Source organism: Lissotriton helveticus, chromosome 1_1, assembly GCF_964261635.1.
Source record: "Lissotriton helveticus chromosome 1_1, aLisHel1.1, whole genome shotgun sequence".
Lineage (NCBI taxonomy): Eukaryota > Metazoa > Chordata > Amphibia > Caudata > Salamandridae > Lissotriton > Lissotriton helveticus.
Window position 1 is genome coordinate 1755170019 of NC_136057.1, and position 17383 is coordinate 1755187401.

A 17383-nucleotide genomic window follows, 5' to 3' on the forward strand; every position below is an offset into this window, starting at 1 on the left:
GCTCGCTGGTGAACTTTTGTGCGTTGGTGTCTCACTCGCTCCAACACTCTTAGTGTGCCTCACATTGGGTGTGCTGCTGACAGGGGTACTGGGTGTAAGGGAAGTGTTTGACACGTCTTCTTCCTGCTCGTCAACATCAGATGAAACATCAACGTTTCCTTGATTTTGGCCTTTCTTGATCGCAGCTAGGTGCGCAAACCATTGGACAGCGTGCTTTCTCTCAAGATGACCACTCTGGCCGCCGGTACCATAGTTGGTACCTGACTTACCACGACTAACTGCAAGCTTACAAAGGGTACAAATGGCAAACTTTGGATTTTTGGGACAAACAGTAAAGAAGTCCCAAACTGGGGACTTGAAGTGTCTGTGGGACCTGGAGGAGGCGGCGATACTGGTGGTGGTGGTCATGAAGCTAATGCCAGATGAAGTGGAGGATCTGGATTGCCCAACTTTTGTACGTTTTCCACTTTCACCGCCACTAATTAAGGTTGAGGTTGACGCAGGTCTCTTCTTGCCAGAAAGAAATATGGAAGCGGGACGAGTTGGTGTACTACTTAACTCCAATGATTGTGGTGTTTCCACTGCCTCCTCATCGACAACATCATCATCATCATCATCACGCGCAGCAGCTCTTCGGGCTAGGGTCAAAATGTCTGTTTGCTGCATGCCCGCTGGGGCTGCAGTGACCTTTATGATGACTGGGTCGTCGTTGGCAGAGTCTTCATCAGCAGCAGTATCCGCCACTTCTTGTTGAGCCTCATCACACTCCATAAGTCTGAGACTTTGGACGAGCTTCCTTTTACGCTTAAGTACCTTTGTTGGATCATGGTGTGCCTCACTCTCAGACGGCTGTGGTGCTGGTTCCCAAGTTTGATCCGTATCATCAGAAGGAGGTGTGCTTGAAGAGGATGTAGACACCACCCTTGATCTCTTCCTTGCTAGGGTTGTGGAAGACAATGAAGGATCAGCAGGAGGAGTGGCTTCCTCAAATGATACCTCGCCTTGATTGTCGATTTCCTGATGTGCCCCTACTTCGGGAGGAACAACTATTGTGGGCACTTGTGACCCTCCATGCACCTCTGCTTGCGCATCTCCTTGCGCTGCCTCTCCTTCCACATGTACTTGGGCTTGTACTTGCACATGTGATTGTTGTTGCGGCTGTGGTTGTTCAACACTCGTCAGATGAGCTACAACAACCTGTGTTGATTGAGGGACATTGCTGCTGCTTTCTTGCGATGAGCCAACATCACTGGTCGATGGTGATTGAACAACTATACTGGCTGCCTCTGCAGCACTCAAGGGCTTGGACTTAAGTTGGCGTGGTGGTGGTGGTGGCACTGAGCCCAATGGAGCGGGGGTGCTGCTGCCAGCTTGGTCCCCAGCAGATCCCGCTGCTGCTGCTGCAGGCATACTTTTTTTTTTACTCCCAAAAAAAGGGGCGGGCGGCACACCAGTCTCCTTGGTAACTTGCTTCTTCTGCTCCTTACTGGCACCTTTCTTGCTAGAGGAGCTACGGGTTACTTTTTTTGGGGCCATCCTCTTCAGAGCAGGTCAGCAGGCAGCAGTTGCACGAGTTGCAGAGGGTTCTGTGTCCAGACGTGACGTCGCGTGACGTTATGCTGCACACACCGCTGCAGGACTTCTTCCTGGCACTGGTGGTTCTCTTGAGTCTTCTTGTGCACCTAAAAGCAATGGAAGACAGAGGAACATCAGTTCAGTTATACACCCCAAAAAATCGACAAAACACAGAAAAATGAGCACAATCCCATGCCCTCCTTGATGTTTACATTGAAGACACCCCACAGAAAGACTACGGACATGCAAGTATGCAACACTCACTACCCCTGGGCATAATGGATGAAAAGTAGGCAAAATAAGTGCAGGCCTCAGACACTGCCTCTCCTCAAAATGGCCCACTTACACCCCAAGCACATGTTGCCTGTACCAGCCAGCACTCAAGATGGCCACCACCACCACCCACATGGCCAGTCCACATCAACAGTACACCCCCAAAAAACAGAAAAACAGCCAGAAATCACCACAATCCAATGCCATCCATGATGTTTACATCAAAGAGAGTGAGACCACACCACAGGCACACTCAGTCCATGCACCACCACCACCCCTGGGCAAGCAAAAGGCCACACCAGCAGCCCCCCAAAAACGACAAAAAACAATAAAATAAGCACAATCCCAGCCCATCCATGGCCTCAATTATGTTTAAATTCAAGAAGACACCACACAGAAAGACTAGGCCCATGCAACTCTCACCACCACCCCTGGGCAAAGGGCCACACCAGCAGGCCCAAAAAAACGACAAAAAACAATAAAATCTGCACAATCCCAGCCCATCCATGGCCTCAATAGAGTTTAAATTCAAGAAGACACCCCTCAGAAACACTAGGCCCATGCAACACTCACTACCCCTGGGCATAAGGGATGAAAAATAGGCAAAATAAGTGCAGGCCTCAGACACTGCCTCTCCTCAAAATGGCCCCCTTACACCCCAAGCACATGTTGCCTGTACCAGCCAGCACTCAAGATGGCCACCACCACCACCCACATGGCCAGTCCACATCAACAGTACACCCCCAAAAAACAGAAAAACAGCCAGAAATCACCACAATCCAATGCCATCCATGATGTTTACATCAAAGAGAGTGAGACCACACCACAGGCACACTCAGTCCATGCACCACCACCACCCCTGGGCAAGCAAAAGGCCACACCAGCAGCCCCCCAAAAACGACAAAAAACAATAAAATAAGCACAATCCCAGCCCATCCATGGCCTCAATTATGTTTAAATTCAAGAAGACACCCCACAGAAAGACTAGGCCCATGCAACACTCACCACCCCTGGGCAAAGGGCCACACCAGCAGGCCCAAAAAAACGATAAAAAACAATAAAATCTGCACAATCCCAGCCCATCCATGGCCTCAATAGAGTTTAAATTCAAGAAGACACCCCTCAGAAACACTAGGCCCATGCAACACTCACTACCCCTGGGCATAAGGGATGAAAAGTAGGCAAAATAAGTGCAGGCCTCAGACACTGCCTCTCCTCAAAATGGCCCCCTTACACCCCAAGCACATGTTGCCTGTACCAGCCAGCACTCAAGATGGCCACCACCACCACCCACATGGCCAGTCCACATCAACAGTACACCCCCAAAAAACAGAAAAACAGCCAGAAATCACCACAATCCAATGCCATCCATGATGTTTACATCAAAGAGAGTGAGACCACACCACAGGCACACTCAGTCCATGCACCACCACCACCCCTGGGCAAGCAAAAGGCCACACCAGCAGCCCCCCAAAAACGACAAAAACAATAAAATAAGCACAATCCCAGCCCATCCATGGCCTCAATTATGTTTAAATTCAAGAAGACACCCCACAGAAAGACTAGGCCCATGCAACACTCACCACCCCTGGGCAAAGGGCCACACCAGCAGGCCCAAAAAAACGACAAAAAACAATAAAATCTGCACAATCCCAGCCCATCCATGGCCTCAATGGTGTTTAAATTCAAGAAGACACCCCTCAGAAACACTAGGCCCATGCAACACTCACTACCCCTGGGCATAAGGGATGAAAAGTAGGCAAAATAAGTGCAGGCCTCAGACACTGCCTCTCCTCAAAATGGCCCCCTTACACCCCAAGCACATGTTGCCTGTACCAGCCAGCACTCAAGATGGCCACCACCACCACCCACATGGCCAGTCCACATCAACAGTACACCCCCAAAAAACAGAAAAAAGCCAGAAATCACCACAATCCAATGCCATCCATGATGTTTACATCAAAGAGAGTGAGACCACACCACAGGCACACTCAGTCCATGCACCACCACCACCCCATGGCAAGCAAAAGGCCACACCAGCAGCCCCCCAAAAACGACAAAAAACAATAAAATAAGCACAATCCCAGCCCATCCATGGCCTCAATTATGTTTAAATTCAAGAAGACACCCCACAGAAAGACTAGGCCCATGCAACACTCACCACCCCTGGGCAAAGGGCCACACCAGCAGGCCCAAAAAAACGACAAAAAACAATAAAATCTGCACAATCCCAGCCCATCCATGGCCTCAATGGTGTTTAAATTCAACAAAACAGTTGTATCATGCACCCATAACCAACCCTGGTCCTACTGGATACTGTGGCTACCCACAATATAATTTATTTAATTTTCTGAAAAAGTTCAAAAATTGTACTTGCAGCAACTGTAATGCCCCAAACAAACTTACTTGTGAAAGTTGATTTCTAATCCAAAAGTGATCCAAAGACAGTCAAAAAGGCCTCAAATCCAAATATCCAGCAGCACCCACAAAAAGTAATCCTTCCAGCTCCAGATCCAAATGAAAGTGACCAGGAGATGGACAAAGCACTGGGAGGAGCCTGCTGGACAGGAACAGGAAGTTGGAGACTGTGGGGCACTTCCTTACTCCCCCCCCCCAAAATGGACTCCTTGCAAAAAAAAAGGCCATGCAAATGTCAACCTGAGGAGTGATTCTGATAAAAATCATAATTTTCTGAAGGTTTATCCTGTTTGCTGGTGATTTTCTTGTGCGAAATTGCAAAATCTCTATTTCGCAAGTGCGAGATTGTTCCTTTCCGCCGCAACTACGTGTTCGCAATTGCGAACTCTCGCGAGGTGTGCTGTGCAAGGTGGCAAGCCGCGAGTACGTATTCGCGGGCGACAAACTCCCGCGGGAACACGCAGCAAGATCTAAAATGGCGCGTCACTCGCAAAGAAAAACAACTCGGCAAACGCTAATATGACGGAAAGTGAACGCCGTGCACCACGCCGCGCGCCGCAACCAAGCAAAAAATCCGCCGCGAGCGGATTCACGGATTTTCGACAAATTCGCGAGCGTTCGCGGATTGCGGATTTGCCGAAAATCCGAAAAATCCGCGAGCGGAGCGGATTTTACGCCCATGCTTAGTTATTTTACAATAGAGATGATTCTTTTGTAGAGCTAACACAATTGTCTTTACATGCTGCTAATCTTCTGGTACACTATTGGAATAAATGAGTATATCATCTATATAGACGATTACGAATAAGTCCAGATAGTCCCTTAGGACGTCGTTTTAAAAAGAATTGAAATGCGGCAGGCGCATTACAAAGTCCAAATGGCATCACAGTATATTTATATAAACCATATCTGGTTTTAAAAGCTGTTTTCCATTCGTCGCCAGAACGGATGCGCACCAAATGGTATGCTCCTCGTAGTTCTAATTTTGAATAGATTACAGCTTTTTTAACTTGATTCAAAAGAACTGGAATCAGAGGTATGGGGTATCTATTTCTGACAGTGATCTTATTCAATGCCCTGTAATCTATACAAGCCTTCAGATCACCATTTGCTTTTGGAATAAAAAAAAGTGGCGACGCTGCAGGGTATTTAGAGGGTCGAATGAATCTGTTAGCTAAGTAACAGTCCAGGTATTCTCTCAGATATTGATTCTCCTGCTCGGTGAGAGCATAAATCCAACAACTTGGGATGATGGAGCCTGGTACTAAATCAATTTGACAGTCATACTGTCGATGAGGTGGTAAAACGTCTGCTTCTTGCTCATCAAATACGTTTGCGAAAGTTGCATACTGCTAGGGTAATTCAGTGTCTTTTTCTGCCGCAGTTGCTATGTGTAGAGTAGATGGCATGGTAATCTTTTCCTTTATACAGTATTCATGGCAAAAGGATGAGCTAAAATGAATGGTTCTTTTGGCCCAATCGATGTAAGGATTATGAAGCGTTAGCCATGGTGTTCCTAAAACAAGACCATACTGTGGTGCCTGAATTATGTCAAATATGATTTCCCCTGAATGTTTTTCATCTTTGATATGACCATGGCAAAAGAACTGTATTAATGTTGTTGGCAACAACACAGGGCCTACTGACAGTATACTGCCATCTACTGATTGCACGACTTCAGGGGTTAACTTCTTCTTGCAAGGAATCTGCAGTTGTTTTGCTGTGGAGTCATCCATGAAATTTCCTGTCGCGCCAAAGTCTATTAAAGCACTCATCGTGTGTTTTTTCGTCTGAAAACAAATGTCTACTTCAATTCGGAAATGTGCTGTCTAAGAAATGTTTAACATGGTACTCATAGTCTGTGAAGGGATGGTAACGACACCCAAAGGTAACCCTTCCTTACTTCTTAAGTGTGTCAGTTTTCCTGACTGTGTTCCAAACTGGCAACACTTTTAGTGGAAGGTGGTTCCTTACCTTATGATTTTACTGGACATTCTTTTACAAAGTGTCCTCTACGACCACAATATAAACATTGTCCGTTTTTCCTACTTCACTCTTTTTCCTCTTTTGTTAATGGTTGACGCAATGTCCCAATCTCCATAGGCTCTGGTACATTGTTTGTAGGGCTAGAACTAGAAAAGGACCTTGTCTGGTCAAAATGCCACATTGTTTTCTCCGTTTTTTTCCGGTCACCCTTTCTTTCGGATAGACGGTCATCCAAACGAAGTGTTAAGTTAATGAGATCCGACCAATTTGTGGGTTGTGGATCGATCTGCGCCAAAACATCTTTTGAATCATCTTTTAGTCCCTGATAAAATAGAGCTGACTGTTTCTCTTCAGGCCATGCGGTTTCTGCGACTTATCTTTTAAATTGTGATAAATAAACAACCAAATCTTTGTTTCCTTGTTTAACTCTAACAGTTCTCGATCTGCTGAATGAGTCACGGCTCTCCTGTCAAAAACGTTTTCAAATTCTTGTACAAAGACTTTCCAGTTATATAACAATTGGCTGTCTTTTTGAACCAATGGAATTGCCCAGGTAGCAGTGTCTCCAGAGAAATATGAGATTAAAAATGCAATCTTGAATTGAGTATCAGGGGACACGGTTGGTCTACAAGTGAAATGTAACTCTACTTGAGTAAGAAATATTTGAACCTTATTTGAATCCCCAGAAAAACGCTCTGGAGCGGCTAATGGTATCGGAGTAGGAACGGTTACAGCTATGTTTGTAGCTGTAGAATCTGGAGGGAGCAGAGTTTTGTTCCAAACCCCCCACGAAGGAGTTTGCTCACTAACTCCTACCTTAGTTTGTAGTTGAGCTACGTTATCAGCCAAAGCGGCACTTGCGTTTTTGGATTCAACCATATCTCTTTGCATTTGAGTGATTACCTTCAACAGGTCATCTAAAGTGGCCATGATAAAGCCTCGTACAGACCAGGAGGAATTAAATGTGTGGGCTCACTATTCTGTCAGAGCGCCACTTCCTCAGAGTCTGTGCATTGCTCTCTGGGCCCACCTTTTGGTACCTCCAATTCAGAATGCTATTACAGCACTGAAAGTTAGAGTGACCAAGTGGGGGGAAGGGTTTGAGGAAGGGAACAGCTGGGAGGGAGACCTGTAAAACAAACAGATAAACATACAAACAATAACAATCAGTATAAATAATTCTCAGGTACCAGACTCTGCTACGCGGAGTCTTATTGCTAATGAGTCTCTACTTTATCACGAGCCCGTGATACAAGTTATACAGAAAATACACTTCCAAGGAATGTGTTACAGTCACACCTTCCTAACAGTAAAGTTCAATAATATACATAGCATATACTCATAATTATGACGCAGTACACAAATGAGCCCCTGTGCAAGCTTGCCCACGCGCTTGAAGGATCAACATATCAAAAGTACCAAACGGCTAATCTGAAAGTTCCACATACACTATGCCAAATGGACCCAGAGCACTAGTCCCTATGTTAACTAACTCAATATGCGAAAAATGAGCCAGACCTCTAAATCGTAATGCTGGACCTAATGCTTGACAACACAATGTTTTAATGAATTACAAAATGCGCAATCAACAGTGTGAGTGTAATCATACAATAGTCAAAATAAACTCCAGAGCGCACAGTTGTATGCTTGCCAAAATGTACTTTGCAAAATGAGCCCCAAAGCGCACAATAGTGTGCTGCCAAAACACTGTATGCAACAAATTAGCTCCAAAGCGCACCGAATCTCAACAAGGAAATGAAGTTACTCTGTTGCCTTCAAACAACAGAGGCTTACCTGCAGGCTCAAAGTAAATTGTAATGAACTCACGAGTCAGCAGAAGAGAGAGAGGCTGCATCCACACAGGATCCAGAATAGTGAGCCACGCCCAATGGTTGTGGCTCCTTTTATAGGCAGGTGAGCAAAAAAACGATGTATTTAGGCCCAGATCTCTGTACTGGGGTGAATGTATGACATTGTTCTGCATTCTGTCCATCACCTGTTGTTTTTTTCCTTTTATAGGCAGACCACACCCATAGGCAACCACACCCAATGTGACTGCTGTGTGGGGATTCTGGGATATGACCACACCCATTGACAACCACACCCAAAGTGACTGCTGTGTGGGGATTCTGGGATATGCAGTCCCCTATAGTTACATCCAGCCGGGAAAAAGGAGAACATATAAAGGAAAATGAAGAATGAAAGGGAAATACAAAGAAAGCCTATTGCAGTGTTTAATGTACATTTACAGGACACTGTAGCCACCATTTAACAACAGGAAAATGTAGTTTCCCACATCGTACCACAGTGGGGGAAGGCCCTAGAATGCGTGCCACAGAGGCGATGCTAACAAGCAGCACCATTCCAGTTGGGATGGTGCATGAGTCCAGAGCAAGGGGTGAGGGAGGGAGGCAGTCTCCAGTGGAAGGACCAGTGGGTCAGGTGTTGCTAGCGCTGAGGTTATGCACTGTCAGGTAGACAGAGACTGGAGTCCGGCCCCAGGCAGTCTCTCACACAACTCATGAGGAGTGTGTTTCCCTTGGGAGTAGTACTGGCTTGCCAGGCAGAGGACCAGCCAAAGACCCTATCTAAAGGATATAACTTCCTTAACCTGACTAAAAGCAAGGGTTACTACTTGGACAAAGGTGCATAACTCTGCCAATTAGAGACCCCCATTTCTAACAATGGAGAAAAGACATTGACAAAGCCAACAACTCTTTCGTAGGGGAGACCTATTGCCTTTGCTAATAGTGTTGGGTTTCAAAATGTGGTCACCCTAAATTATGATGGCCCTGCTCTTGACCTCCTGACTTTCACTTAATACTTTTGACCAATCTGCTGGCCACAAAATGAGGCAACCGTCATGAAGTTCACCCTCACCCTAGGACTACTCCACCTTTAATTAGACTCCAAGGCTTTGCGCATTCTTTGCATGTTCACCGATCTGCTAGGCCACAGTTTCAAAATGTCCTGTGCCACTGAGGACAAAAGAAGAGGTTGAATCTGTTTGAAACCTGCTGGTTACTGCCTGCAGTCTGCCCCAAGATGAAAATCAGGACCTCCGCATACTGCTCATTAGCTGACAGGCTCAAACTCCGAGTCAATTAGTTCCCCAGGCCTTCCTCTGCAACAGTCCTACCAAGGTTCCCAAGTCAAGGCATTATGAGCTGGTACAGCCCAGGTTTTTCAATTTGAATTCTGGAATATGTAGTCTTCTTCATTCCATTATGACACCAGGCCTACACTCTGCAATCCCAGAATGCAAAGAACAAAAACCCTTGACTGGAACAAACATGAACCTGGGAAACTTGCCAACTATGCCTCCCTACTACGCTTGCCACTTCAAGCAGAGTATCAATGTCCAACCCAGGACAATGCCTGCAGACTGCTACTGTTGGGCAAGAGATTATTGTTCGAGTAAACTGTGTACTCTACAACAACGTGTGAAGTTTAAATTGAGATAGTAGTGCAGTCCCTGTTTAAAAGTTACTCATTTATCAGTTAATAAAAAGCATGGGAATTGTGATTCTGGCTACAGAGGAGGCGAGGGTAGGAATATGGCAAAAAAACTGATGAATCATTTTGCTGGCATTTGACTTACAGATAACTCTTGATTACAGTCTTATTTATAGACCCAGCCACCTTTTTACACTAATGTCAAGGTTCTGTCTTTTTTCTGGTTTATAAAATATTTAATATGTTCATCTATGATTTAAATTCATCATGGCTTTTTTCAAGAATCAGCTACGAGAGCCTCCTAAGCAAGATCCCTGATATGTGTGCGGTTCAATCATATGCTAGGATGGCAAGGTTAGAGGTGGAGTGACTTGAATACATTAATCCAGTCCCTGAAACAGAGTACATTTGAATGTCTAATGGCATAATCTTCAGGACTTCTGTCCCAAACCTTTACAATTTGTTACTTTCCATTCAGCTGTTTTTCCCTGTTCTACATTTCTCAAATTTACTGATTGGTCACCTGATGGTAGTTTCTTGTCAGATCAGACTGAGCATAACCAGACTTGACAAGTTATATCATCCTGTGTTGTGCTAATCTTTCATACTTGTGTAGGTGGGCAAACGTGTGATTTGTACTAATATCATGTTGAGCAGTTCACCAGAAGTGGGTCCACTTTAATATTGCTTATCTGCAGCTGATGTATTTGTCACATTGAGGAAAATGTGATTTTTTGGGGGGATAAATTTGAGGTGTGCAGGGGATTCTGGGTAAGAAAACATTGGGGGATCCATGCAAGCCACACCTCAATGGACTCCCCTGGTTTCCCTAGATGGCCGCCTAGCCCTGGACCAAAAATGAGGGTGACCCCCTTGCAAAACCAGGTTGTTTTGTGATCGATAATTTTGATGCCTCCACAATAGGTCGTGGGCCCTTCCCTGTCGTGGGCAGTTGGCCCACCCACACAAGTGAGGTAGCGTTTTTATCAGGAGACCTGTAGGAATGCTGGGTGGTAGGAAATTTATGCAGGCCCTGTGATTCCACAACTTTTCCACACAGAACAGTGAGGTGAAATGTGATTTTGGTTTGCAAGGGATTCTGGTAAGCACATTTTGGGGATCCATGAAAGCCAGACCTCCCTGGACTCCCCGGATGTCTACTTTTCAATACTGTCTGGGTTTGGTAGGTTTCCCTACATGGCCGCTGAGCCCGGGACCAAAAATGCAGGTGCCTTCCTTGCAAAAACAAGTTGTTTTGTGAAAGATAGGGGACACCTGTGTTTTTGTCTTTCTGCCCTCCCCCCGGTCCTTCCCCACCTCCTGAGGCAAAAACAAAAAGTAATCCCCCTGCTGTTTACAGCAGACAGATAAGGAGGTGGTGTGCGAAAGACATGACAGTTAAATCCTTGGCACACCAGTGCCACTGCTGAGGACGTAACTATTACACCCTTGGCACTCAAGGGGTTAACAAAGTCTCCTCAATCAGGCAGAAATCTCCAATATCCATCCTACTGTTCCACATCCTATTTTCCCATCAAATTGATATCTTTCTTTTATTTCTTTCATTCTCAACTCTTAAAAATGTCCTACTCAATGTTCTTACAGATATGAAAATCTCATTGTACTTCAATAACCTCTTCCCTCTTCTCATTGCTATAGACCTTGTTCAAGTGTTTCTCCCTCATATGTTGGCCCTTACCTATTGCTCCCTGCAAAATGATGTTGTACAAAAATTAGGTATGGGCAAAATCATCTCATTTCTTTTCCCTGTGAAATTACCTTAAATTCCATAAAAATTCCACTAAATTAACGTTTGCCTTGATATGTGGTTTGCCACAATCTTTCATACCTTCACGTAAAAAAGTAATTTTGAGTACAAATTCCCTTGGCCAGATATTTTTTGTGCGAATGAGTCACTCGTGCAAAAATTATGTCAAACTGCATAATGCAAAATTTCAAGTAGTTTCAGGAATGTCAAGTAGCACAAAATTTGGGACTAACCCAAGTTTTGTAATAGTAAAACGTTCACATTTCTCCCAGACCAAGTCAAAATGGCTTAACCGTGCTCTTATATCCCTTCTTAATAAATCTAGCTTTTAGCCCTATCATTTTGAGTACTAAATCCTGATCTCTGGACTTCCTTATCTCCCTAAGGGTATTAAGAAATGTTTTCCTCCTAATTAATGAATCATATACAGGTAAATTAGCTTTTGGGATTCTTCAGTCAGGATTCAATGACAGCTACAATACTAAATCTGCAAAATTACTGGCGGTTGATGATATTATCTGCCACAATCTTTGTCTGAATACCTCTAATTTATTCTCAACCTATTGATTTAATTACAGCTTTTGCTACTATATACTGTCAATTAGGATGAACTCTGAAGGAACAGTGATGAAATGGGTTCATTCTGATCTCTCAGAGCTCTAATTTAGTTCCCGAAAATTTGAATTTTTCTTTCTTATTGCACCCCATATTTTGTGGTGTCCCTCAGGCTTTAAACTTATAACTCATTGCTTTCCATCTCTATTTTGAACCATCGGCTGCACTCCTTAAATATCTTATCATTTTGATTTTTTTAATACAGCTGGAATTGGACACCCTTGAAGTCATCTCCAAAAATGTCCCCAGCACTGCATCCACAAATGGAGGGAACAAAAAAATGCACCATGTACAACGATAAAGAGCATATTTTTCCCTGTACTAGAGAATCTGCCCAGGAGCCTCATTATTAAGGCTTGACATCTTAGAGATTGCTGACATCAATCCCCAAAAATAACTACTACTATAAAAGGCCTGGGGAATCAGCTAACTCATGATTTAAAAATAATAGGTCATTTATATAAAGACAAAACAGGGTTGGCAACGAACACGCAGAACTGTTTGACACCACTCAAAACAAAAAGGTCCCTGAGGTTTCTTCAATAGTTCCACTAGAACTTGAGCATAAATACCCTCATAAAAGGAGTAATGGCTTCAAGATGTAGTGATTGTATACTAGTGTCCTGTACGACAGCACATAACATTCACCGTCACCAGCCGACTGGACTACGGCAACGCCCTCTACGCCGGAACCACTGCCAAGCTCCAGAAGAGACTTCAGCGGATTCAGAACGCCTCGGCCAGGCTCATCCTCGACATCCCCCGACGCAGCCACATCTCCGGACACCTGAGAGATCTGCATTGGCTCCCGGTCAACAAGAGAATCACCTTCCGTCTCCTCACCCACGCACACAAAGCCCTACACGACCAAGGCCCGAGCTACCTCAACAACCGGATCAACTTCTACACTCCTAAGCGCCTCCTCAGATCAACCAGCCATGCCCTCGCCGCCGTCCCCCGCATCCGAAGAACGACAACAGGAGGAAGATCCTTCTCCTACCTGGCCGCCAAGACCTGGAACTCACTCCCGACCGACCTACGCCTGACCCAAGACCACCTCTCCTTCAGGAAGAAGCTCAAGACCTGGCTGTTCGAGCAGTAACGGCACCCCCCCCCCACCCAGCGCCTTGAGACCCTACGGGTGAGTAGTGCGCTCTACAAATGTCATGATTGATTGAACATTAGTGGCAAAAGTGCATTTTAAATACCTGACCAGTACAGTGATTCCTTTCCCAAAGGTTTTATCTAATCTTCAGCTGTCGCTGAAATGACAGGTCGCTAGTGCTAAACTTTTCATGGGCCCCTGGGCGTAAGGGGTTTGTTAGACCTCTGCAGGTTGTCGATCATTCCAACCTACCAACGATTCCAACAGATCTTTTGAATGGAAGCATGGATAGAAGGGCCCCAAATATCCATCTTATTCTAGTAAATGTCTAATTATGAGTCTGGCAGTCGGAGAACCGCCAGACTCACAGGGCGTGGCGGGGGCAGTCCAGCCACCACTGCACGTGCCGTATTACAACTTTGGTGGTTCAACCCCCCCATTACACTGCCACAACCGCCTGGGAACCATGTTCCCTGGCGGTCTTGTGGCTGTCAGGTGCTCACAATATGCTGCCGGTGTCACTGCGGCAACACCATGCATATTACAAGTTTCAGGATCGCTTACAGTGTCATAGAGATTCATCCTCCATGAAAATGCTTGTGGTTATGAATCATGGCCCATGCATGGGAGTGAATGCAGGGGGGCACATGTTCGCCCCCCTGTGTGGAGGCATCCCCAGTTCCAGCATGCATGGACTTCAAAGTCCATGCTATGCTGGAACATGCTGTGGTAGTCCTGCGGCTGTGCCTTTCTAAGCCATACATAGGTGCCTTTGTAGGCACTGCTGCAGGACGGCCACGCCGCCCGCCCACATGCCAGTCCCCGAAAAACATGTAAACGGGCAGGCGGGTGGCAGCCCTGTTTGGCAGTCATGGGGTGGGGTGGGACCGCGGCGGCCCGCTCCAGGACCACCAAACTCCTAATCAAGCCATAAGTTCTAAAGGCAACTTTTGGAGACCAGTGGCTTCCTAGGTTTTTGAGAAACTATATCATCAGTAACTTCATCTAATATGAACTGGGTCACCAATGTACACATATAGATGTTAGCCACATAACATCTTCTATTTTTTTCTGACCAACAGTATCAATTCAGAATCCTTGCTGTGGCAGTCCTTCTCATACACTGTTTACTTAAGTTCTATTTGAAGATGTGGCACACAATCCCAGCATTGCCGAAAAATAGGGCAAGGCTGTGGCTAAGCGGGGCAAGCCTATCTGACTATGGATGTCTATGAAGGTAAATGGTGGGCCAGATTTGGTAATATAGGAGTCAAGCAATGGTGTATACAGGCATAGAGCCATAGTGAAGTGTGGTCTAGATTAGTATTATTCTAATGCAATTGCCTTCTAGTATTAACCGGGTGGAGGTTACCAATTTGGGTAGAGTTACAAGGGGAAGCCAGTTTACAGATGCTAATTAAAGTCTTAAGGAATTGCAATTCATTTCACGTTTCAGTTCAACAACTCGGTTTTTTATTACATTTCGATGTTCTATATTGATCATATTATATTCAATGTGACTAGATATTCCATGTGCTTGATGAGTGGAATTTGCGGTTGGTGTCTGAAATCATTCTTGGATTACTGGCCCTGATAGCCATTTTCGGCAGCAACAACTTAACCTGGCTGACCTGTTCAGTCTTGAGCATTTGTCCGTATTGAGAATTGGAGCACACCTAAATGGAGAATGTCATATAACCATCAAAATGCTAAAATCTGATGTTAAATTACTAAACGGTACAAAAAATGGGTTCTCAGTGTTAGCCCAACATTTGCAGATGCTTTATCTTTTAAGTCTGATTGAAATCATATCTATGTCTACTATCTGTATTTAATTTGAATAATGTAATCCTGGTTTTCTGATTTTATGTTATTTATGTGGGTTGCAATTTCCATTTCATGACTTAAAAATCTCTTTTGTAAAGTACAGGTGCCCTGCTGGAACATCACCTGCTTGTTCGCCAACCGACCTATTCAATCTGCTTTATCTTTCTCATCTACCACACACTGTCACCCAATAACAATTGAGGGAATCCACATACCAGTGACTGTGTCTCCTTGAGTGCCCCTCTTCACAGTTTTGGAGTACGACTAGTGCCTGCTTACTTTGCTGGTCTAAAGATGCTATCAAGGAGAAACACTTTTGCTTTCTTCAGGACGGAGAGCTAGTGCAAAGGTTTCTGGGCTTTCTTGGGGATGTGTACTTTGACGGAGAGGTTGCTGAATCCCAGAGATTTTGCGCTGTATGTCAGCTAAGGTCTGACGCAGTCCATGTTCATTTGGGAAAATCAGGCATTCATTTGTTGTTTTTTTGTCGGAGTTGGGGAACAAGAAGGAATTCTGTCTAGGTTGAGTTTAAGGTAGGCACAGCACTTCTAATTCTTAAAGAGATTGATGCAAGTTTCCAGGTGCTAACTTTCATGAGCAGTGGAGACTATCAGGTAGAGTTGTGTGTAATTTGTGTATTGACGGATCCAAATGCTGATGGTGTTGAATAGACAACCAAAGATCCTTAAGAGGTTAAAGAGGATGGGTACTACATTGCAGCTCTGGTGTTCACTGCAAATGGTTGGAGCTTAGTTTCTGGGATCATGTGGTCCCCGTTCTGATGAACTGGTGGTGGTTGATGAGGTATGAGGTGTCCACTGCATAACTGACTCAGAGAAGGCCATGTGTGCTTCCAGTGTGTCAATCGATGCTCAGTGTTTGCATGTATCAAAGACCACATAGGAGCAGGAAACAGGTGTCATTCTTGCCAATGATCAGGCGTTCATTGATGCCTATGTGAAGGATTGTGGTCTCTGGGCTGCAGCATAGTCTGTAGTACACTAGTACTCTTAGAGGAGGTGGATCTTGCTTGTCTGTTTTTGCAATTGAATTGAGATTGCTTTTTCAATTATTTTCCATGATGAATGGGAGGCGGATGATGAGTCAGGAATCGGTGAGGGTGGGAGCATGTGTTCTGTTATGAGGTCATCTTGAAAGGTTCCTTGGATGGCGGAGTCCTCGATGAAGTTGAGAAGAGATGGGCAGAGTTCAATCTTGCACCTTCTGTGTTGTTCTCTATAAGAAGGGAAATATGTTAATGCTGGATTCTGTAATTCAGTAGAAGGTTGAGTGATGGAATGTTCTCTCTACCCTGCTGGACCTATTAGCCATAAGTGAAGATCGTTGGTAATGAATGCTTGCTATTGGTAAGGCACCTGTAACTATTTTGTGCTCTTGTAAAGCAAAAAGTGTAAACTAATGCTATTTTCTACAAACACCTCAGCAGTAAATCCTTACTTTCATCAGAGAAGTCATGACATCTGTAAAGACATTGGGAACCAACTTCAATCCAAGAGGAAGCACGCTAAAAGTTATAATGATTGTATTTGCACCACAAGTTTGGAATTTGGTAGCTTTCAAGGGCAGAAATGTGGGAATAAGCACCCCGAAAATTAACTGATGTAATGAAATTGGACAGGACATTTGGATAGTTCGTATAATAATAGAAATCAATTGGCTGATCAAACTACTTCACTTTTTCACCTCCAATAATGAACAAATGTCCCCAATAACACATGGACTAATTTACTTAATTTTGATGGTGAGCAGTGGCGGTTGCCACAAACAAAGGGTGGCAGCCTCTGTGACAGACTCCTATCCAATCCTTGAGCTGGGACTGTCCTCAGCGGGCTGAAAAGATGCTTCGCTCAGGTTGGGAATCTCTGGGGTTTCTCCAGCCCAGCTGCTCAATGTAGCTGGGTTGGAGGAACCAAAGTGGCGCAAGTGTGTTTTGGTCGGCCTGAGACAGCCAGCCAAAAAACATATGGGCACATAGCACTCCTCTTCCCCTCCCATGCTTCGTCCCTGCTCCCTACAGCGCTGGCTCACAGTCGGCAATGAAAAATATAACAATGCTGCAACATTGTTTTATTTTTCATTTGCTGGCTCTGAGCCAAGCAGGGGGGGGCGTACTCCTCCGCCAATGAGGAGGAGCTGCCGCTGATGGTGAATTGTGTTGTTTAGTTATGCATATGATGAGCAATGCAAGAGGGATTCCTAAGCATTCTTCGTTGCTCTCAATGACACAACGCATGAATATTCCTGCTTGTGCTAAGATTGCAGATGGTGTCTACAGTAGGCCCAGGTAAAATGTTGTTATGCCAGCATAATACTGCGTAATTTTGCTTTATACCTGTTAT